Genomic DNA, 22,415 nt, shown 5'->3' with positions numbered 1-22,415 from the left:
CCTGATAGTAGGGCATACAGTCTGGGACACCAGCTTGTTCAGCACATAACTGATTAATTGCAATTGTGATAAGTGCTGCTTCACACTTAAATTTCTGGAGGGCCAGAGAAGTCTCCCTGATGCTGTAACCTGAAAGCTGAGTAGACATTAGTGGTGGGGGGGGGGGGGGGGAGGAGCTAGGAGAAGACCTAGCCAGAGGGACCAGCATGTGCAAAGGCCCTGGGGTAGGAAAGAGCTTAGAGTGTGTGAAGGCCTGAAAGACCAACTGTTTGGAGGGGCGAGCAAGGGGACGAGAGGCCCGAGGAGGCTGCCAAGTGGGTGGTGGCCGGCCATCCACGGTTGGCTGACTGCGGTGAGTCCCTCTGCTATGCCCACAGTGTGTCAGCTGCTCTGATACTGATGGGAGTGACCCAGCGTCTGTGCTCTGCGATAACCAGCTGCCAAAAGGCCTGATTCAGTGGCCTGTCTCTCTCTCTCTCTCTCTCTCTCTCTCTCTCTCTCTCTATCGTCATGGTCTAGGCAGGAGCCCCCTTCTCCAGTGCATGACAATTATTCTTTGCCCAACCTCCCTGGGGTGGGAATGAGGTGGCAGAAGAAGAGGAGAGCTGTTTGGAGAGGAGACAGGAGTTTTCCCTACATCTAAAAAGATTCCGGGTCTGCCTGGCTGCTGGGAGATGTGTCTCCCTTGAAACCTGGGTCCTCTTCCATGTCACCATCATCTCTGCGTAGGAGGACTCACTGGACAGAATGGCTGGCCCCCAAGGGACTCGAGTCTCAGTTCCTCATCACTTTGATTCCTCTCCCCACAGTTTCTTAGTGTTCTTAGATTAAACCTATAGGTTTAACTCCTCCTCATTTTTTTTCTCTTCCTCCTCCCTTTTCCTGCTTTTGAAAATCTGTGCCAACTTCTAATGTACTGTGGGTGGCACGGAGAATTCTTTGCACTTCATTTGGTCCTGCTTCCCATTTCGGAAGCTTCACAGTTTACATCCGGTGGCCCCTCCCTCCCCTGGCTGTCCCCTTCCCCTGGCCTGGTGACCTGTGAGCTGTTCTTTTCATTTCAGCTGCCCTGTGGCTGGGTAAAGCCCTTCCTCTTTGCCTTGTGCCTCTCTGCAGCCATTTAAAGTGTTCCTTTCTGTATACTATTTTTTTCCTTCCCCAAGACCCTTAAATCTCCATTCCCCCTAAGCTCTAACAACAATTGGTATGTAAGGCAGCATTGGTCACCGCTCATGTGCAGAAGGGAAACTGAGGCCCAGGCAGTGTCCTTCCCTGGTCGCGTGCCGGCTGTAGGTGCTTGGAAGGGTGCACAGCCTTCCAGGGCTGTGTCCTCACGGGTCCCCTGGGAGAGAGACAAGTAAGACATCCGTCTCGTAAGTCTTCTGGGCTTCACGTTCTGGCTCCACCACTCGGGTTTATGGTCTTGGACACGTCAGCGGGCCTCAGTTTCCTCACTCGTACAATGGTGCTCCCAGCAGTGACTCGAGGATTGTTCCTTCTCTGTGTGGTCAGGGCTGAGAACTGCTCTGCTGGCCCGGGGGACACGGTGGTGAGAGAAGCAGATGCCTCCCGTGCCCGAGTTGTAACCGTTCGAAATCCCAGTACTGCACGTGTGACCTGTATGAAGCCTTCAGGGTGGCACAGCTGTTCCGCCTCCTCTACCGCTGGGGGCGTGGCTCTTTGTCCAAGGGAACCTCAGTCATTCATGGTGGAGCTAGCACTGGGACCCAGCTGTGCTGGGGGACCTGTCCGTAAGTCCCTGGGGGTGACATCTGGATTCCTCCAGGAAGGTTGAACCTGAGGACTATGAAGTGTGACTCAGGGACAGCCTTGCTACAGAGCGGGACTTCCAGCTGGGAACCCTCAGCACACAGGCTGGGGACCCTTGAGGGCACACACCAAGAAATAGCGAGGCTTCAGGCCCCTTGGTCAGCAATGGCTGACCCCTGTGCCCTTGCAAAGCTGCCCTGCAGCCCCGGTACTGGCTAGGACATCACTTCAGGGGTTCCCATGGATGTTCACATCAAGAGAGGGGCACAGCCGTCCCCACTCACTGCTGTGAGGTGAGAGTGGTGCGGCCACTTACCCAAGGCCTGTCGGGAACCAGGCAGTGCACTCGTGTGGGCCTTGCGAGCTTGCCGGCTCCCCGGGACCACGGCAGGGAAGGCTCTGCTAACAAGAATGGCCAGTGAGGGGCGGGGCCATGTTTGAACCCAGGTCTGCTTGGCCCCAAAGCTCCCATTCTGTGCATTGTAAATTGTATGACCTCTGTCAAGTAACCCCCACCGTGCGGCTTCTCCAACAATAATTGTAACAGAATACTTGTCCACTTCCCCAGACCCATTCCCGCTGTCAGTCTTACATCAGCACTGGCCAGCCTATTTTTACCACTGGCCAAAGTGGACTTCGCCAAGTTACTCCCGCTGAAGAGAACATAGATGAATCCCAAAGCTTGTTATAAAGTGGGGAGGAGGGCAAAGAGGCCCCTATTTTGATGTCTCGTGCCAGCCTAGGATGTACAGTCTCAGGCACTTTTTGGAAAAGCCTGTACCTTGTTAATGCTCGCCCTGAATACGACAGTGATGGCAGCGTGGTGGAAGGTCAAGACCTATGTGATCTTATCAGAGCTTCCTTTGGGAGCTGGGGCAGGCCATGCTTCTCGCCTGGGGACCTTTGCTCCGGTTATTCATTGTACTGGCAACTCCTTCTCTGTCTTTCCTCTACTGCCCTTCCTATTTTCCTTCACTATTTGGGGCTCAGATTAAAGACTGATTCTTTAGGAAAGACTACTGACCCGTTTCCATACCTTCTGTTGTATGCTGTTATGACAGTGGCCATACTTTTTCTTAAAGTGTGTAATGATTATAGTTATTTTTAATCTGTTGCTTGGTTTCCCCCATTAGACTACAAGCTCCTTGAAGGCAGGGGCCACGTTGCCCTTGACTACTATATGCCCAGCACCTTGCACTTGCCTGGTACTTACTAGGCACCCAGTCAACATTGGATGGACGAATGGTTGCTTGGATTGGTGGATTGAGCTAGTTATCTTCCTTTCCTTTCCCTGAACTCCAGCCAATAGGCTCTTAGCAGGGGTGGGGAAATGTAATGACCTGTTTTTTATACTCTCTTGGGACTTTTTGAAGAAGAACCCACCTTGAGAACCCTAAGGTCTAGCCCAGCCCCTGACATACAATAGTCACTAAAAGGTAACCGAGTGGTTGTCTAAGCTTAATGCTTGCCCTTGAGACTAGTTCCAAGGACTTAAACGCTGCTGCAGGGGACCTTGGAGAGGTACTTCCCCACAGTGAGAATGAGGGCAGCACATCTGTTCGTGGAAGCTGAGGGAACTACGTTCCTGCTTCCCACCCCACGCCACGGCCTGCTATTCAGGTTGCCATTTACTCCATTGATTTATTTGTACGTAAACAGTTGTTTCCATAACCTTCCCCTCGCCAACATTCAGAGATAATGACATACAATCTTTGTAACATCACAGACCTGGCTTCAAAAACATTCCATTGCTGCAGGAATGAATGTTTATGCTGTGCTTATCGCTAGAATTTCATGAGCATTGCAGATGACTTAGCATCTGAAGCAGGGAACGAGAGTGTGTGTGTGTGTTTGCATTTTTTTAAGGACTTTGAAAAGAATTTTCTTGTGCAGAGTTATTTTCTTGTAAAGTTTAAAATAAGAACTACTTAAAAGCTGAGAGTTTAGAGGAATGAGCACTTTCTCTTAAACATTCAAATGGGTGAAAATGACTTGTAATCTCTCCCCCAAGTATTAAGGCAATAAGCACTTAAAGGTTTTTTTTTTTTTTTTTTTTTGAGCTGGCTGTCACAGACAAAGGATTTCTCAATTTAAAAAAAAATCATTTGTATAGCATTAAATAGTAGGAATGAACACCAGCAGCCCTCTTGATGTTTTAGAAATGATTTATTTTCAGAAACGTCCCCATCCATTTTAATAGATGACGCTTTGTTCTAATAGATGAACTCCTGTTCAGGGCTGGGTTGTCACAGGTAGGATCAGGAGTCCGGGATGGAGCAGGACAGGGCTCCGGGCCCAACTGGGACCAGGTTCCGTGAGCCTCCTGCCCTTGGGAGCCTCTGTCCAGTCACCCTGAAGACACACTTTCCCAAAGCCCCCGCCATGGCTCTCCTCCTGGAAAGAGAGCCGCTGAGCTCTCTGAATGGTAGTCCAGTAGTCCAGAGGGTAAAAGTGATGTTGTTTTTATTTCCGGCCACCCTCTCTGAACCAGGAGATCACCTTTCCCTGTAGCGATGCCACTGCACTGGGGTCCATGGGGTGGGGCGGGGCTGCAGACGTGTCTGGTTGCAGTGTGAGGGCAGGACTTGAGACTGAGACCTTGAGACTTGCATATCGCTATGACAGAGTCCTCAGTGGAATCAAGTAATTAAAAAGTAGGTTTATCCTTTGTACGAGTGCTTTTTCATTTTATTTTCCTAGTGGTTCTTTTTCGTTTTATATTTTATAAAAGTATTCATTTGTGATGGATTGGGAATTAAAGACAACTGGTCCTTCATCACAAATGTGGCCGTTGCAGAAGCCCTGTGCTGTAGCACCTGTAACTGCCTCTGCTCACCTGGGGGGCAGGTAGGCTGTTGAATGAATTTGGGGAACTCACAGCACTTACCACATTATATTGCAATGGAACAGCTCTCTCTCTCTCTCTCTCTCTCTCTCTCTCACACACACACACACACACACACACGCACACACGCACACACGACTTTCTCCAGACCAGAGACCACATCTAGTTCGCCTTTGTAGCCTTGTTCCTTAGAGCCCTGCCTGGCACAGTGGAGGGTGTGGGGAATGTTTGTCCACGCAGGCCGGCCTGCTCCCCAGGACACGGGAGTGGGTGAGGCAGCCTCGGGAGCTCCCAGGGCTTCTGGATAGTGTCCTCTTGCAGGCTGGTGATGGAAAACTAGGAGGAAATGATGAAGAGGTGACCTTTCTTTTTTCCCACAGATCCAGGTCTCCTTTTCCCACCTGCCCAGCAGCATGAGAGCAGCATGACCGGCCGGCCACAGGAGAAGCCCCCAGAGCCAGGCCCCCAACTCAACCATCCGCTGCGGAGGTCAAGGTGAGCTTGCTTTCCTTCCCCTGGAAGGTTTAGGAATGTGCATTTTAACTTATTCTATATGCTTTTGTAATCCCTTACAAAAATGGAATTTTTTTTTTTTTTTGCTGGAAAAATGGAGTTTCCTGGGACAGGGGCAGACTTAGCAGCCCTGACCGGTGTGGCTCAGTGGTTGAGCGTGTCCTGCACACTGAAAGGACGCTGATTCGATCCCTGGACAGGGCACATCCCTGGGTTTTGGACCAGGTCCCCCGGTTGGGGGCACGCTGGAGGCAGTTGATTCATGTTTCTCTCGCACGTTGATGTTTCTCTTCCTCTCTCGTTCTCCCTCCCTTCCCCTCTAAAAATAAATAAATAAAAATCTTGAAGAAAAAAGGAAGGAAGGGGGGAGGGAGGAAGGAAAGAAGGGGATGTCAGCCTAAAGGGGCGAACAAAACGTGCTCGTTTTGGTAACAGGAGAGGTCGATGGTAGAGCAGGTAGGACCCTGAATTGAGTTTCCGGGGACTGAAGCTCCTGTTGTTCCTCTCCCATTGCCTCACCTGGGATCTCCAGCAGGTCTTTCAGGGGCTGCGGACCCGGGGAATTCCGGGTGAAGGAATCCCTGGGAGGGGATGGCGTTGGAAGGATGGTCTGTCTGTGGTCTGGGACTCCTAGGACACTCTGACAGAAACTGCTGTCCCCCATGGGGTGGTAAGGGGCCTTAGAGGACCAGCCAGGCCAACTCGCAGCCAATGCTGAACAGTGAGTTGTTAGAAAATTCTTCCTAACACTGGACGAGTTCTTTCTCGGTCATTTCTGTCCTCTGCTCTGCCGTGTAGCACCACAAAGACTGGCTTTCAAAGGCTCTTCCACATGACTCTCGGATTTGAAGGTGGCTATCATGACTCGACCTTCCTTTTGGAGTCCCAGCATCATGGAGGGAGTAGGCTTTTTCTCGTGTTTCCGGAACCCTGTGAACCTCCCACGGGAAGCAGAATATCTAGGGTTCAGCAGGGACCCTCAGGGCAAAAGCCAGGGTTGCTGCTAGGCCACCTCCCAAGGGTCCTGCTTTTGGCTTGATTTTGGTCTTTGAAGAATCCTCCCATTTGTATCAGCTCAGTAATGTGTGTGCGTTTCTATATTTTAAGTTCTATCCCACATCTTAGTTGCTTCAATTGGGAAGGCCCAGAAAAGTACGTATGCGGCCGGAACGTGTGCCTCCTGTTTTCTCTGCCGTGGCCCTGTGGGGCGGGCATGACTACTCACGTTCACTCGGAAGAGCGAACCGAGGCTCGCAGAGGACACATGACCGCCTACCGTCACAGGGCCTGCAGGCGACAGGCCAGGGAGGAGTGAGTCCCTTTCCTACCCCCTTTGCCCACCTTCCCTTCCCCCGGAGTAGCTGTTGACCAGTTTAGGGGGCGGACTAGCCTTATGTTCACAACGGATATGAGTTCCTACCAGAACGCTTTAAATAGTTGGACAGCTTTGTAAAATTTGTTTATGAATCTATTGTTTATCTTCCTTGAGAGAGGAAATGGCTTCTGCATGCTTTGTGGCCCATTCCTCTGGCGGTCACCAGCACTCTCCCGCCTCACTCCCGCTCCGCACAGGCCTCCTGGACCCCCGCCGGCCCCCTGCGTGCCTCCTGCAGACATCCTAGCTTCTTCTTGTCCTCACAAGACTCCTTCTTCTTCCTCTTCCCCTCTGTGCCCCTCCCCCACCCAGTCCTTCCCGCATCGTGATGAGACATCGGGACCCTGGTCAGGGACCAAGAGCTGAATTTGAACTCACTAGCTCAGTCTCTCTGAGCTTCAGTTTCTTCATCCGTTACGTGGGGACAACAGCCGGAGCTATTCAAGGGCCACATGAGGCCCAGGTACGTGAAGCTCGTACCATGAGCTTGGAGCACTGGAGGCGCTCAGTCCGTGCCGGTCAGTGTTATTGTGACTGAGAACAGACCCCTGCAAGGCACATGCCCTTGTTCAGGGATGCTTTTATGTTGACTTGATGACCTGGTTTATGAAATGTGATGAAATGGAGGCAGCAGTCTAGTGGCCCACTGTTAGGTTCTTCAAACAGGACCTTCTTAAAAATAGTGTGAGGGGAAGCAGAGCGCGTTGGCCTGGCCACAGTTCTCACGGGCTCCAGAAGTGGGGTGCCCCGGCACCTCGGCCTCCCTCGGAAGCCTCTGCCGTGGAGTCACGAGGGGGCCAGTGCCTCGCAACACCGCTCACTTGGGGAATCTCCCTGGTGGAGCCTCCAGGCCGAGGGAGGGCACAGCCTCTGCTGAAAGCGTGTCTAGCAGGGGAGGGAGGGGTGGTCTTCACTGTCCATTTTACTTTCACTCTTACAGCTGATGTGACACTTTGTTTCACACACTCCCTTCTAGTAAGTGGCTTTATGTCACTCTCAGATTTGCATCACTTCCTGATTTGATATCTATCAGGCAACCACTTTTTTCAGCACCTGCTATTTGTAGCACTCTGGCTGTGTACAGTGGGTAAGTGCTATAAAAAAAACTCAGAGTTGCCGTGACCCTAAAACTGCTCTAAAAAATAAACTCTATTAATTTAAAAAGACTTTATGACCCAAAAATGCACAAAGAATAAACCATCTTCATAAGATTTCATGTCGGGTACTCAGAGTAGGCTTCCAAGGGGGACAGCACCATACCCTCCAATGGTCAGGGAGGGCTGGAGGAGGTCATTAGAGCCAGTCCTATGGGGCAGACAGGGTGAGGAGCCTGAAAAGGAACCTGGCACCTTCTGGGTGTAGAAATGGTGTGCACTGAGGTGTGGAGACGGGCGGGCCTTCGATTGAGCCGGTGAGACTCACTGGGAGGCTTCCAGTGACTTACAGGGTCCCCTGGGACAGCCACCTCCATTAGCCTATCAACAGCCCTGAGAAGGCCTGCAGTTACTGCTCGACTGTGTTTCACCAGGGTTCCCAAGTGCTCTGGACCACCCATGGCCCGTGAACATGGTGGTCTTGAATGGATTTGCGTTTGACTTCTCACAAATGCTTCAGTTCGTTCCAGGCCACCCACCGGCTTCTGTAAAACAGGGACTGGCAACTTTCTGCGCTCCCTTCCTCTCTCTTTCCTTCTCTCTCTCTCTTTTTATTCCTCACCCGAGGATATGTTTATTGATTTTAGAGAGAGAGGAAAGGAGAGAGGGAGAAGGAGAGAAAGAGACATCCATGTAAGAGAGAAATGTCGATCAGGTTGCCTCCTATATGCACCCCAAATGGAGACTGACCCACAACCTAGGTGTGTGGGAACCAAACCTGCAGCCTTTTGGATTATTGTACGAGACAATAATCCAACCAACTTGGCAACTTTCTTTAAAAATTCAGTCTGTGAGTACCAAAAAATTATTTGGAGTCCACTGCTTGCCTTCTTTTTCCAAGAGCTGCTCAGATATCTAGAAGGGTGGAGGTTCCTAGAGCCTGAGTGTTGATATGGCTGGAATTAGGGAGAGGCTTCTTCCTTCTCCACAAGTCCCAAGACAACGTCTTGGATCTTCTGGACCCAGCTGAGGGGCCAGGCCCACCCCCGCCTGCAAACCTCATAGTCTATTAACAACCTCTCTCCCAGCTATGATTCATGCTTCCTGTCCCTCCTCCATCTTAGTTCCTCAGAGCTGTCAGCCAAATCGATTACTTGCACCGTCCAACTGGCCTTGCCCGTGAGGAACTCAACTCTGCTGGTGCCCAGGTCGAGTCCTCTTTGTTGGCTGAGCCCTGCAAAGGGAGACAAGAGGCTGCCCAAGACGCAGACGTGGAGAGCATTTCCAGAGCCAGGAACTGGGAAGCTGCGTGTCAGGCGCTGTCTGGGGAGTTCAGGGGCCAGGGTTGCAGTGGGCGTGGGAACAGGAGGCTCCCAGGCAGAGGCCTCAGGTGCACGCTCCGCCACGTGAAAGCCAGTGGAGTACATTATAAACCGAGTCTTTACATGCTGCTTGACCATCAGCGTTTTCTCACTGTTGGGCAGTTTCCCTTCTAAAAAATATTTTTGAGTTATTATCCTAATTGTATACATTATTCTTTTTTTTTTTTTCATGAAAATACCATAGCTGGAGCTGAAGGGTGCTCTGATGGGCTCTTCCACTGATGTCCCATCTTTTTCCAAAAGATGGCAGAACTGGGACCAAAATCCTGATCTCCTGACTCTCGGCACTCTTTCCCCACACGAGGCTGGGGTCCTCAGGGGTCGGGTGGCAGAGGCAGAAAACCCTGCTGCCTCAGTCTCCTGTGTCAGGATTGTTGGCTGTCCCTGAGACAGGTAGGGTCTGGGAAGGTTCATCCCGCTGGCCTTCCCGGGTCAGAGGCAGAGGGACCTCCTTGCAGCCCACCAGGTCCAAGCTCCTTGTGCTGCAGAAGCTGAGTGTGAGGTGTAGGGAGGGGAAGTCATTTGCCCATCAAGGTCACAGGGCTGGTCTCCTTTTCTGTTTGGTCCGGGTTATCTCTATATTGGGTTTGCATTTCCTGAATACACAGCAACGGGGTGGGGGTGGGGTGGAGGGCAGGGGAAGTGGGCTTACAAGAACCCCATCTGAGAATGTTTAAATTTCCTGTGAGTGTCCCATGAAGAGGGAGATAATCTGTGTGCACACAGTGAAGAGGACGGGGGAGACTTGGTTCGGTTCCAGAGACCAAGAGAGGAGGGAACGAGGAGGATAAAACAAGAGCTATTCAGAGAAGTCTGTGACATTTTTATCGAAGAATAATATAAATAGGAGTTTGTTTCTTTGCACTTCCACGGTGTCTTCTTGCTTGTGTTTTTTGGAGAATACGTAAGCCGCGTGGAGGCTCTGGTCTCATTTTAGTGGCAGTGGTTTTGTGGTTTCTGGGGGCTCTTTGGCCTGGAACCAGAGGCGTCCGGCTGTCTTCTCCTTCAGGTTTGCTTCTTGAGCAGCTCGTACGAGCTTTCGTAAATAAATCCCTTTCTCCCTTGGAGCTTCTGTAACGCAGCTCAAACGGGAATACAGCCTCCTGCTGGGTCTGCCTCACGGAAAAATAATGGGTGTGAGAGTGTCCCCAAAATGTGAAGGGCTATGTTGACCTCATTTTTTCTTCTCTAACGTCTGCGAGGCTGGCATGAGCTCTGAGGGAGTTAGGAGCTCCCACCAAGAAGGCTCTCATTTGCCTGTCAGATCAGGCAGCAGATGCAGGCCACCGAGACAGGGTGCCCCACGTCCCTTAAAGGAGGCCGTTTTTTAAGCAGACAGAGAGGCAGATATGGACAGAGTTACCGCCAGTTTCCTGGAATCTGAGAGCTGGGGGCCCCCTCGAAACAGGAAAGGAAGTAGACTGTCTCCTTATCTGGTGTCATGGAGGGAATGTAATGACTCGACGGACAACTGCCCCCCCCCTTTAAACTTTTTCTTTAACAATAACCACAAATATTCTTAAGCTTTAGATGGCCACTGAACAGTGACTTCTCTTTTCCTCTCCTGGAGTCTTGGCCTGCTTGACACTAGGCCCAGAGAGCAGAAGGCCTTCTCCATTACCGGTGCCACGCTGGACGACTCGGCCTGGCCCGGGCACACCCAGAGATCCTTGTAGGCAGCTCCCGACTCGCACTGACCCCTGGAGAACCCTGGGCCTCTCTTGCAGAGGCTGACCTGCCCCAGAAACTCCCTCCGACAATGAGCAAGCCACGTGAGCATCTACAATCTGCACTCCTGGGTCGATTCCTCTGCCCAGTGGACAACACACTAAGTGCCCTGTGGCCTTTCCATGACGTTTCTGCATCTTCACGGTGGATACAAGTGCCTGTGCCCTGATGCAGCTGTGCTCTCAGAGGGTGTCAGGGCTAGGACGGTTGTTGGTCCCTACCCCAAAGGGCCAGACTGCTGAGGTTTTTCCAGCGGACAGATTTTCTCTCTTCCTTCCTGGGTCCGCTTCTGCCAGTTCCTGCCCCCAAACACCATTCTGCTCATTGAAACAAAGGGAGGGCTGGAGGTTGCCCAGGAAACAAATAACCAAACTGATTCGATCACAGCTGAGTCATGGAGCCTGATCTGCTCTGTACCGAGTCAAACAAAACAACAGACGCCCCACCCAGGGCAGTGAGCTCTGTGCATCCTCACTGGGTGCCACACAGTCCCCTGCATTCTCATGTTTAACCTTTTCAAAACACCTGGACCAGTGGATAGTGTGATTCCTCTTTTACAGGTGTCAAAACTGAGGCTCAAAACAAAAAGAAAAAGATTAGATCAGCCTGCTGGGTCCTCACTTTGCCAGTGGGAGAATGGGATTTGAACCCTGGTCTTCTGACTCCAGAACCAGTGATCTTGGTACTTCTGTGAGGAAAATGCCTGCCCCACAGCCCCTCTGTTTCTCTCCACTGAAAATTCCTGATGAGTAAAAGAAACCATTTACCCGATAGCTGGAGCTTAGTCCTTGAAACCCAGAAAGTTTTCTTGGTACAAAATACACCAGGTTTTTTTTTTTCTTCATACTTCCAAGTTCATGGCTATATGCTGGAGGGTGGAAGGTTGCTAGGAACTGATGGCCAGATTCCCAGGGCTTGTCTGTACTGTGGTATAAACTAGCGGTCTTCCACCCCTCAGAAGTCAAGGATGGAGCTGGGAGGGTCCAACAAGGGGAAGTAGCTTCATGCTAATCGGATCTGCAGTGGGTATACCTGGGCCCCTGCAGAATATCAGAGGAAGCTTCATCTTGCCATCAGAGGGATGGGGGCCTAGCCCTTGCCACTGATTCTGTGGCCTTGGGGTCACAGATCATCCCCTGCATGTGAATTTCCTCATCTTTCAAATAGAGAAAACAATTCTGACCTCACCCATTTGTAGTGGGGACAAAATAAAATAGTGTATGTCTGCTTTGTACATTGCTTTCCAGAATGTTCCTGTTGGCCGTGAGGACAGGCGCAGCCTCCCACGAACTCCTCAGTAGCCTTATCAGAGACTCCACATGGGACCAGAGGACCCCTGGCTGTGGCGGGGGGGGCGGGGGCTGGCCTGCTGAGGGCAGATCACACTGTCTCTCAGGGTTGACCTCCTGGTCCCACAGCGGCTCAAACAGAAGGAACTATTAGCTTTTTACTCTTCTGTTCAGAAAAGCAAAGAGAAAGGAAGGAAAGAGGAAGGAATTGATTTTCTTTAACTCATAGCCATTCCTTTCTCCCCTCCTTGCTGGGAGTAGGATTGCCACTTAATTTTTTTTTTTTAATTAAAAATGATGTTCTGGGTGACAGAACATAATATTTAGACATGTTGAACTGACAGCTGATGGGTTTGTTGTCAATACAGCATCATCACAATCACGTTCCACAGTTGGTGGGGAGGAGATTTGCATGTGAACGCGTGTGCGCCCGCACACACCTGGATAATTTGAAGTGACTGGGAGGGTCCAGGGACCCTTATCAAAAGCAGCTCCTGTGGAAGCTCAGCAGGGGGAGATGGTCAGCCCTTTGGAGCAGAAGTGGGGAAGTCAGCTTCCACTGGGGAGTGAGGGGACCTTCTCCTTCCTCTCTTGTGTCCTCAGCACCCAGTGGGTGCCCCGTTTATGCCAGCCCCCAAGACAGGGTTGCTGCTGCCCTTCTCAGGAGAGGCCCCAGTCTGATGGTGGAGGCGAATCAACCAGTTAACAGCGTGCTGGGTGGTGTAACAGAGACACCCAGGCTGAGTCCTGGGCCCATTCTCACTTGCTCTCTGGGTCTTTTTCCTCATGTCTCTGCCTCCATGTACTTACTCTTTACTCCCTGTTGTCAGGGGCTCACAACCTTTCTGAGCCTTGGAGCCCTCACCCAGCTGCCTCAGGGACAGCTCCCGTTGTAGGTCTCAGAGCAAAACTGAGCATCCCCAGAGCTCCCTCCCACTGGTGCAGACCGGACATCAGGGCAGCGTCATCTTGACTCCCTGCTCCTGCACCCCGGTGCCCGTTCCATCACTAAGTTCTGTTCTGTCACAGTCGCCTTGAAACGTCCCTCCGTTGCCACCCTCATCCAAGCTGCCCGGCCTGCACCGCAGCAAAAAGCTAAGGCTCCTGTGTCCTTGCTCACTCTCCTCCGGTCATCGTCAACACCAGGCTTCACAGACTGTGCTCCCCGGACCGAACCCAGCTGCTGCCGGGTTGTGTACGGCCCATGGGCTAGAAACGGTTTGGTGTGTGCACAGTTGACAATATGGCAACACTGACTTTGAACACCAATGAGGCAAAAAAAAAATCCCTCCAAAAAAATATTTCCATCCTCGTTAGTAGATCTGTATTACAAAAAATTATACTCAATTATTATTATATTATGAGTTATCTCAAAACTATTATAGAAGATTGTTTTTTCTTTTAATTATGTAAGTGTCTGCAGCATGGCCTCTACCTTGTCTCTCAGCTGTGAAGCCTAGAATGTGTGCTCTTGGGCCCTTTACAGAAGTACTGACCCTGGGCTGCCCTGCAGCCTCTTCAAAATGGAAGTCCGATCAGTCACACGTACTTGTGCAAACGCATGGACACGCACACACTCTGCTCAGAACACTTGCATGGTTCCTCATTGATCGTAGGATAAGCATAAAACTCCTTACCCTCAGGAACCTTGGGTGGCCCGGCCCCACCCCTTCACCATGCTCCCTGGCTCTTGTTCCCACCTCCAGCCTCCTTTTAGTTCCTGGTGTCCGCCATATGCCCCCTGCCACAGGGCCTTGACCTGGGAGTGCAGCTTTCCACCCTGACTCCCTGCTTCGTCCTTCTCGTCACCTTGCTTCCTCAGATGACTCCCCCCTGACCTTTCGGTTGCAGCCACGGCCTTGATGATGGCCCCTCACTGTGGTCATGGAGTTGCATCCGCCCATGTCCCTGCAGCTCAGCCTGCAGGCTGACATCATGTCACGTCCCCGCCCCTATTACATCCACCGCGCCTGGTACGGAGTGGACACACAAGTATTTTGTTATGGTGCATGGCTGAGAGTCAGGGAAAGCTTTGTGAAAGATCTGAGTTTGAACAGGACTTGCAGACTGAGAAGGTGGAGAATGGGAGAGAGAGATGTCGGGCACAGAGATCAGCATTCTGGAAACCGTAGCTCCACAGGGCAGGATCTCAGTGTGCGTGTGGGTGGGTGGTCGGGTGAATGGTCGGGAACCTCCTGAGAGGCCATCTCCTGAGGGGCCTCGTAAGCCAGGCTAAGTCGTTTGGATGCTGCTTCTGTAGCAGAGGGAGCTCTGGTGGCTCTAAGCGGAGGGGTGGGCAGGCTGGAGGCATCAAGGCTGCCTGTGAAGAGCCTGTACCATGCATGAGGCAGCGGGGACGAGAGAAGACGGTCAGGGAAGTGCTGAGGAGGAGAGGCCAACAGGAACTGAGAACCTATGGGAAGAGGCGGCTCTTGGGGTCCCAGGTTTCTGAGTCGGGCTCCTCCTGTAGTTAAGATGAGCAAAGAGAGAAGAGAACCGCAGTGGACGGATGAAAGGTTGTCTGGGGGCAGGGGCAAATGCCCGCAGCCTCCATGCTCTCTGTCAGGGTCGGGGTCATTTGCTGAGACAAAGGCCTTTTGGGTTCAGGTCATGCATGGACTTTGGCCTCTTCCCTCTTTTCCAAGCAGAGGAAGCCACGTGGTCCCTGTGAACTCTTGGAGGATTTGCATCAGCCGAGAGCAGCTGGAGACTCAGGCTAGGGATTTATATTCCAAATAGTTCCACTGGGGGCTACCAGGGCATGTAAGGACACATTACAGTCCTGCCTTTCCTCATCCTTCTCCTAAAATTTGATGTTTCAATGTTAGCTTTGTCAGAAATCCCACTTCAAGGGCCTTTGGGGAAGAAAAGTTTGTCTCACTTCAGAAACTGTTTGCTGAGGGCCCACCCCACCCCAGGTCTGCCCTGAGCACCTCAGGGAACCCAGCTTGCTGCCTCCCGGGAGCCTGCGCCTGACCCACAGACACAGCTAAGATGTGAAACGCAGGAAGAACGGCACAGGAAGGCGTCATCCATCCCCACTGTGTGCTGTGTAGTGCGCAGGCCCACTGCGGGTCTGGTTCTAGACTGCTGTGGTAAAGTGAGCGTCACAGTAAAGCGAGTCACACGAATGTTTTGGTTTCCTGGTGCATAGAAAAGCAATGTTTATACTATACTGTGGTCTGTGGAGTGTACCATAGCATTATGTCTAAAAAATTTACATACTATAATTTTTTAAATGCTTTATTGCTAAAAAATGCTAACCATCATCTGAGCCTTCAGCAAATCGTAATCTTTTTGCTGGTGGAGGGCCTTGCCTCGGTGCTGATGACAAATGAGGTATGCTCGGATTGTAGTTCAGTCACACACCAGCTTCTCCTAACCAGCTTCTGCCTAAGGATGGCAGCTGACCTCCCCGCAGGCCCCAGACTCCCGCCACCAGCACCTGCTTATGCCCCTGGTACTTGCTCTTGTAACTCCCTAAGTCCAGTAACTATTGTGTAAGCTGATGACCTATGGATGCAAAAAAGAAAGAGAAATGCTATTTCTGTATAAAGTGAACGGAATGCTCTGAAAGAACTTGCAAAAGCAAGGCACTAAGAGGGAATGGCTGCCAAGTTCAGGGTGAGCGGGGCAGTTGTTGAGGGCTGGTTCTGAGGCAGAGAGAACCTGAGCCAGTGGGAGGAGTCTGTGCCCACGTTCCCCTCACGGCATCCTGACTTCCGGCTCCTTGTCACAGAAACTGGAAAATTATAGACTGTGCATTATGGTGTGCTTTATGCATAAAAGACAGGTACAGAACTCTGTTCCACAGATCTGTGAGCAAAGAAAGGGCCTGGACCACTTATTTTATTTTCAGAGAGGGGAAGAGGTGGAGAAGGAGAGAAACATCAGTATGTGGTTGCCTTTTGAGCACCCCCTGCTGGGGACCCGGCCTGCAACCCAGGCATGTGCTCTGACTAGGAAATGAACCAACAACCCTTTGGTTTTCAGGCCTGCACTCAATCCACTGAGCTACACCAACTAGGGCTGTTTGTTTGTTTGTTTGTTTGTTTGTTTTGAAGAAGCAGTAAATTTCCATGGTTTAGTAATTTAGAAAAATTTTAAAAGCTATAAAATGAAGTTTCCTTCCTATTCTTCTTCCCATTCAGCCCAGAGATACCCCTTCCCCATAGACAGCTATTACTAGTTTCTTGTTCTTTCCAGATTTTCTTTATGCATAATAAACAACTATAAATATATAGTCCATCCTCATTATTCACGGATTCTGTATTTGCAAATTCTCCTGCTCTCTGCAATTCATCTGTAACTTCAGAATCAATACCCTGGCGCTTTCTTGGCCATTGGTGGGCACGCACAGAGCAGAGGGAAATCGGAGTCGCCTGACACCCAGCCGGCTGATCAAGGCTGCCACCCCGCCGCCTTGTTTCGGCTTCCACTCTGTAAGCAAGTGTCCTTCTCACAGCCTGTTTAGTGCCAGGGTTTGTTTGTTTGTTTGTTTGTTTTCATATTTTTGTGCTTTTTGATAATGATTTTGCTGTTTCCAGTGTCCCTCAAGCAGAGTGCTGACGTGCTGCATAGAGTTTCAGGGCAGGAAGGCTGTGATGAGCCTCGCAGAGAAAATAGGTGTGTTAGATAAGCTTCGGTCAGACAGGAGGTACAGTGCTGTCGGCCACGAGTTCAGTGTTAATGAATCAGCAGTGTATATTAAATAAAGTGTCTTTAAACAGAAACACACATGAAGAAGATTATGTATTGATTGGTGATGAGAATGTTACAACCAGCCCTGGCTGGTGTGGCTCAATGGATTGAGCACCAGCCCGTGAACCAAAGGGTCACTAGTTCGTTCGATTCCCAGTTGGGGCACATGCCTGGGTTTCAGGCCAGGTCCCCAATGAGGGGGCATGTGAGAGGCAACCACACACTGATGTTTCTCACTCTCTCTTTCTCCCTCCCTTCTCCTCTGTCTAAAAATATATAAATAAAATCTTAAAAAAGAAAAAGAAAATGTTATGACCAGAGGTGTGTAGGAACCTAACCTTGTATTTCCTTAGAAGCAGGGATGCAGCGCTTGTTAATTCAGTGTTCATGGCAACTTAGTAGAATATAAGTACCATGAATAATGAGAATCAACTCTATCTATCTATCTGTCTATCTATTCTTTTTTAACCTTGGCAATCTTTCTATACCAGCTCATAGTTTCTGTGTTCTTTTTAACAGCTGTATAGTATTCCATCGTGTGGTTATTCCATGATTCTCTTCCACCAATCTTTTATTGATAGACATTTGGGATGTTTTCAGCCTTTGGCTATTCAAACAATACTGCAGTGTACACATTTGTTTATAAACCAATTGTATGTGTCATATGTTATGAGTCTCTGCTGTAACCAACTTATTAGAAAAGGAATTCTGAACTCCTGGATATATATATTCTATTGGGGTTCCTAAGGGGACACATCTGAGACTATTCATCACAAGTTGGCAAGGCAGTAAGGTGTGACGCTTGCACGTTCCCACCTGCCGTGGTTACTGTGAAGGGCTTGGCGCCGTGCCTGCCCTGAGGTTAGCGCCCGTGGAAGAGTGATCATTATCTCTCTTCCTTCCCATTTGCTGAGCAGCATCTTAGTCCAGCTCCTCAGCAGAGTGCTGGTGCCTTTCCTGCTGCCCCCCGCCCCAACGGCAGACTGCCCCTCTGGGTTCCATCTGCATGTAGGGCTGGAGGACGCCTGCTCAGTGTCAGGGACATTCTGAGGCTGGCGTCCTGGACTTGGCGCTGGACTGCGTCAGCTCCCTGAGAAGGGCATTGGCTCCTGCCGTTCCTGCCCTTCAGCCATGCGCACAGCGTTGTTATTTGACAAACTAGTTTGATACATTTCATAAACACGGAGTTGAATCTGCTTCGGCTTAAACACTGGCCGTGGCGTGGTGGGGAAGGGTGGCAGAGGCATTAAAACAGATGTATTGAGACACTGTTCTTCTGTAGAACTTCAAGTCTCGTGCTGGTTGACTATACAGTGCCCAAGGTGACCAGCCTGGTGGAGTAATGTGTCCAGCAAATAGAAGAGCACACTCGTGGGCCGTGAAGCTTTCCCCGAGGGTTTGATCCTTACAGTCTCTCTGCAGGGGACCCTGGTGGGTGCATCACCTCAACCTTCTGGCTTTATAGCAACAAAGGGAAGCTGTTTTGGCAAAAACAACTGGAACAACAAGATCATAGAGGCTGGTGACCAACAGGGTATGTGTCTGGACCAAGTCCAGCCAGGTTTGGGTGCTTCCTAGGGGGGTTGTAAAGGGTCAGCAGAGGAGGGAACAAACCCAGATAAAAGGGCAAGATACCCTTGCCCTTTCTTAGGGCTTTCTTGCTTTCCTAGGACCTCTTAGTACCATTCGGTGGGCGGAAGCCACCCCCCTTGATCCTCCCACTGCACGCACCCAGAGCTCCTGCCAGTAGGGGTATCAGGTGAGCGAGCTTGTAGGGAATGTTCACTTCCACCTTCATTCTAAACTGCTTGGCTTCTCAGTCACATCTAAACTAAAGCACGCAGTTTTCCTTAGCCTTGGCACGCCGTGATCGGGAGCGAGGCCCTCCTGACGCAACAGCAGCTCCGCTGGCTTGTCTCCTGCAGGATGTCTTCCCCACTGGCCCCCTTGGTCTGTCCACTCCCTGTTCCCCTCCCTCCGCAGCTTCCTGGGGGCCCTGGGAGCCTGCTCAAGTACTCCTGGGGTGGGTGAGGTCCCTCAGGGTCCTTGAACGAGGAGGAGCTCCTCCATCTGATTGGAAGGCTGCCCTCAGAGAGGTCACGCCCTTAGAGAAGTGCTGCTGGGAGGGCCTCCAGCCCCAGACTCTGGTCTGTTTCTTGACTCCCAAGATTACCCCAAAAGTCTCAGAGCTGTGAGCCAGAGGCCTTGGGGGTTGCTCATCTAAGCATCCTCATCTTCCAAGTGAAAAGCTCGGGTCTGCGGCACTGCCCGAGGATGAGGCCTGTGTCACCACTGCTCTTTACAGGGGTCTGACGTCATAACCTGGGGTACCTCCTGTCTGAAGCACAGGCAGGAGAGCCCCATGAGACCAAAGATACCCCAAGGTACCCCAAGCACAAGAAGACCAGTGCACAGTTATTTCACATACAGGGCGGCATCACAGACTGTGACCCAGTGAACTGTGTGCTTTTTCCGGAAGGAAGGGGGATTGGTTTCTCTGAGCCACCCACCCCGTCTCTGGGGCCTTGGGTGTCCAGGGGCTTTTGATTTTTACACAGTCGGAAGTCTCTGAAGGCCACAGACCAAGCCAAACCTGCTGCTCCATGTGGGAACTAAATCTTACTGTCTGGGGCGTCCCCGTGACAGTGCTGGCCACTCCCCACCTCGTGCACCTGCAGTGGAAGCCAGTGGGTGTAGGCCCTCTCGGCAGCTCAGCAACCAGGTGCGGGCTGGAGTGATAGAAACACAGCTCTCGGGTGCTTGGCTTCTGTTTTCTTGTTTATAATTCAATCTGATGTTGGGGTGGAGCCATGGAGTCCAGATCTACCCACCAACCAGCACCCCTTCCCCTGTGTCTTCACCCCCAACACACACACTCCCCGGAGCTTTGTCAGAGCAACTGGAGGAAAACCTCCCATTCCTTCAGCCCAGCCTAGCCTGGCCAGGCCCTGCCCTGCCTTGCCCTGCCCTGCCCAGCCCAGGTCAGCTTCGGGGATCGGCATCCTTTCTTTGGCCAGAGTCCCAAGGGCTGATTCATAAGGCCTGAGTCCCAATCCTTGGGGACAAGAATGGAGAACCCTCCCTGCAGGCCCAGGCCTAGACCCCTCTATCTGGGGCCCCGCCAAGACCCTCCCAGAGTCCTGGACAGCAAAGGTCTCCCCCCTGTGCATGCTGGTCCCTGGCTGGAGGGACCTCAACCCCCTTCGAGGCCCTCCTCTACCTCTTCTTTGTGAAATGTCTTGGAATCTTTAGGAGGCCCCACGTCCGCCCCTCAGACTGGGAGCTTAAAGGTGCAGGCTTGCAGGTCTCTGTCTGCCCTGGCAGAATATTGGCACAGTAGGTCCTCGGTGTGTTTGTGTGAAAGACAAGAGAGGGCACAGATGCTGGTCTCTGGACTGTGAGGACAGAGGCCATGACCCAGTCAAATCTGGCACAAATTAGGTCTTCAGGATGGTTGCAGGTTGATCCTGAAATTCTCCTACCAGCTCCTCCTTAGGAGAAACTTGCGATTATGAAGTAGCCAGGGCTTGGGTCACTCAGGGACTCACGTGTGAATTGTTCAGGTGTCTCCCTGCCTTGCCTTCTCTCTGCAGACCTCTAGTCGATCTCCAGCTCTCTGGTGCCCTGCTCACCGTGGTTACATAGTCCGTTCCTGTGTCCCCGATCTCCCTACCCTCCCCAGAGGGTAGGTTGAAAAACTATCCAGGAATATATCAACAAGGCCTACTCAGGCCATGGCTGCCTCCTCCAGGAAGCCACCCAAGATTCCTATGGTCCCCCCTCTTCTCTCCCCACACCTTCACCTTCCACACCCTCCATGCCAGCTAGGGAGGGAGAGAAGGAGCAGCGTGTGGCAGTTACCCAGGAAGATGATGCTAATCCCTGGGTAGAGAATTACTGCCAGCCAGAGGAGAACACAGTGACAGTGAGGACCAGGGACTTGCACCACTCTTCAGTCCACAGGAAGAAAAGTCCAAACCCCCCATTTTGCAGGTTCTCACTGACTGTGAGTCAGTGTCTCTCCTGATCCCTAGGGCTTAGACAGAGCAGTTGATGCCACAGGGTGAGACTGAAGGTTGCAGAGACAAATATCCCTTACTGCCCAAAGGAAGCCTTGAAAGCCCCCCCTCCCCCCCCCAGCTGAGAATAGGCATGAAACCCAAAACAGGGAGCCTGGGGCCATGAGGAACAAGAGCCAAGCCAGTCTCTGCCCAGAGGAAGACCTCAGGCCCATTGCAATCATTGGCAGAACTCCAGCATGGTAATTGGGTCACTGGGTTATAAAATACCCACTGGCTTCATTCAGAAGACTAATCACAAAGCGCTTAGAACAGCATCATTGCTCTATGAGAAACCATGAACCGTGAATCCATGTCTTGGAGAAGTGCCTTGGCTTCCCCCTTCTCTTGGGTGTTGGAGAGAAAATTGGAGTAAAAAGACTCCCAGGGAAGTCCAAGTTCAGGTCCTTTGACAGACCGGCGAGGAAGGCTGGACTAAAATCTAAGCCGAGTGCTTTGGGGAATTGTGTATACAGTCTCGGAACGATGGCCCAGTGTTGAAAAAGGGGAAATCATTTTGTTTTTCTTCCTCAGACAAGCAGTGGCGGTCTGGCCGGAGCAGGGTGTTACCCCTTACGAACTGTAAGCAAACAGGTCCTGCCAAGACCTCCACCAAAGTCAACATCCTCTCTCTCTCTCTCTCTCTCTCTCTCTCTCGTTCAAAGGGTGGTTCCCTTGGACAGTCTCCTTCTCTAGCAGCAGCCTGTGCTGTCTCCCGGCGCCCCTGGGTGTGCAGAGAGAGGGCGGGGTCTTGGTTCGATGCACTGCACAGGGGACGGCGAGCTGGCTGTAGACAGGTCTACCCCATGCCTGTGCTTGTACAGCCTGTGAGCGAAGAAGTGTTTTTACATTTTTTTAATGGATGAAGAAAAATCAAGAGAAGAAACAATATTTCTTGACACGCGAAAATTATATAAAAGTCAAATTTTTGTGTCCACAAGTGAAGTTGCACTGGAACACAGCCACGCCCATTCATGTATATTTTGTGTGTGGCTGCTTTCCCGCTGCCAGCGCAGTCAGGACGGAGACCGGGCATCCTGCAAAGCTGGAACTGCTTATACTTAGCCGCTGGCCCTGCGCAGAGAGCCTCTGTGCTGGAGGTCTGTGCGCTTCTGTGCGCTGCCCACAACAGAAAGTAGTAAATTCCAGGTCTTGGCTGTGTCAAAAGCATGGAAGCCTGGGGGTGAAGTGCCTGCTCTGGGTCTCTTTTGCCTGACTCCTCATTCCCATTCAGTGAGTGTTTACTGAGCATCTGCTGTGACCTAGTCACTGGGAACACGAGGCGGGCAGGACGCCGCCCCTGCCTTGGAAGGACTGGGCATCTAGAGCGCGGTGGGCATGGAAGCAGGTCGTATGACGGTCAGGCCTCAGGAGGAGCGGAGAGGGCCCCTCAGCTTGGAGAGGGCATTTATTTATTGAAATTGCTCCAGAATCCTGGAGTCTTTGCTCTAAGGGAGGAATTGACCAAAGAATTGTGAAAGGAGTAGTTCTGTTCTTTACTTCATGAATGATAAAGCCCTGGTGCCAGTTACCCAATGGGAAACGTACAGAATGAGCATAACACTTTGCCTTATTAGAAAAGTGATAAAGGCGTGAATCCTGAGTGGGTATAATAGGAGTTCTCTGAGATTAACGGATTCGCCAGGAAGTCTCCAGGTTT

The 22,415-nt window shown here is 51.4% G+C and overlaps 1 protein-coding gene across 9 annotated transcripts in view; it reads left to right on the top strand.

Moving 5' to 3' along the window:
- The window catches only part of TRERF1 (transcriptional regulating factor 1), a 201,763-nt gene that overhangs the window by 135,171 nt on the left and 44,177 nt on the right, over positions 1-22,415 (top strand). For all 9 annotated transcript variants that reach the window (XM_036025037.1, XM_036025035.1, XM_036025038.1 and 6 more), the window contains one exon: positions 4,996-5,110. The gene's annotated coding sequence lies outside the window, so the exon portion shown is untranslated. The remainder of the gene's footprint in view (positions 1-4,995; positions 5,111-22,415) is intronic.

This window comes from Phyllostomus discolor, chromosome 4 (assembly GCF_004126475.2).
Source record: "Phyllostomus discolor isolate MPI-MPIP mPhyDis1 chromosome 4, mPhyDis1.pri.v3, whole genome shotgun sequence".
NCBI classification, from domain to species: domain Eukaryota; kingdom Metazoa; phylum Chordata; class Mammalia; order Chiroptera; family Phyllostomidae; genus Phyllostomus; species Phyllostomus discolor.
This window is presented reverse-complemented; position numbering and strand designations above follow the sequence as displayed.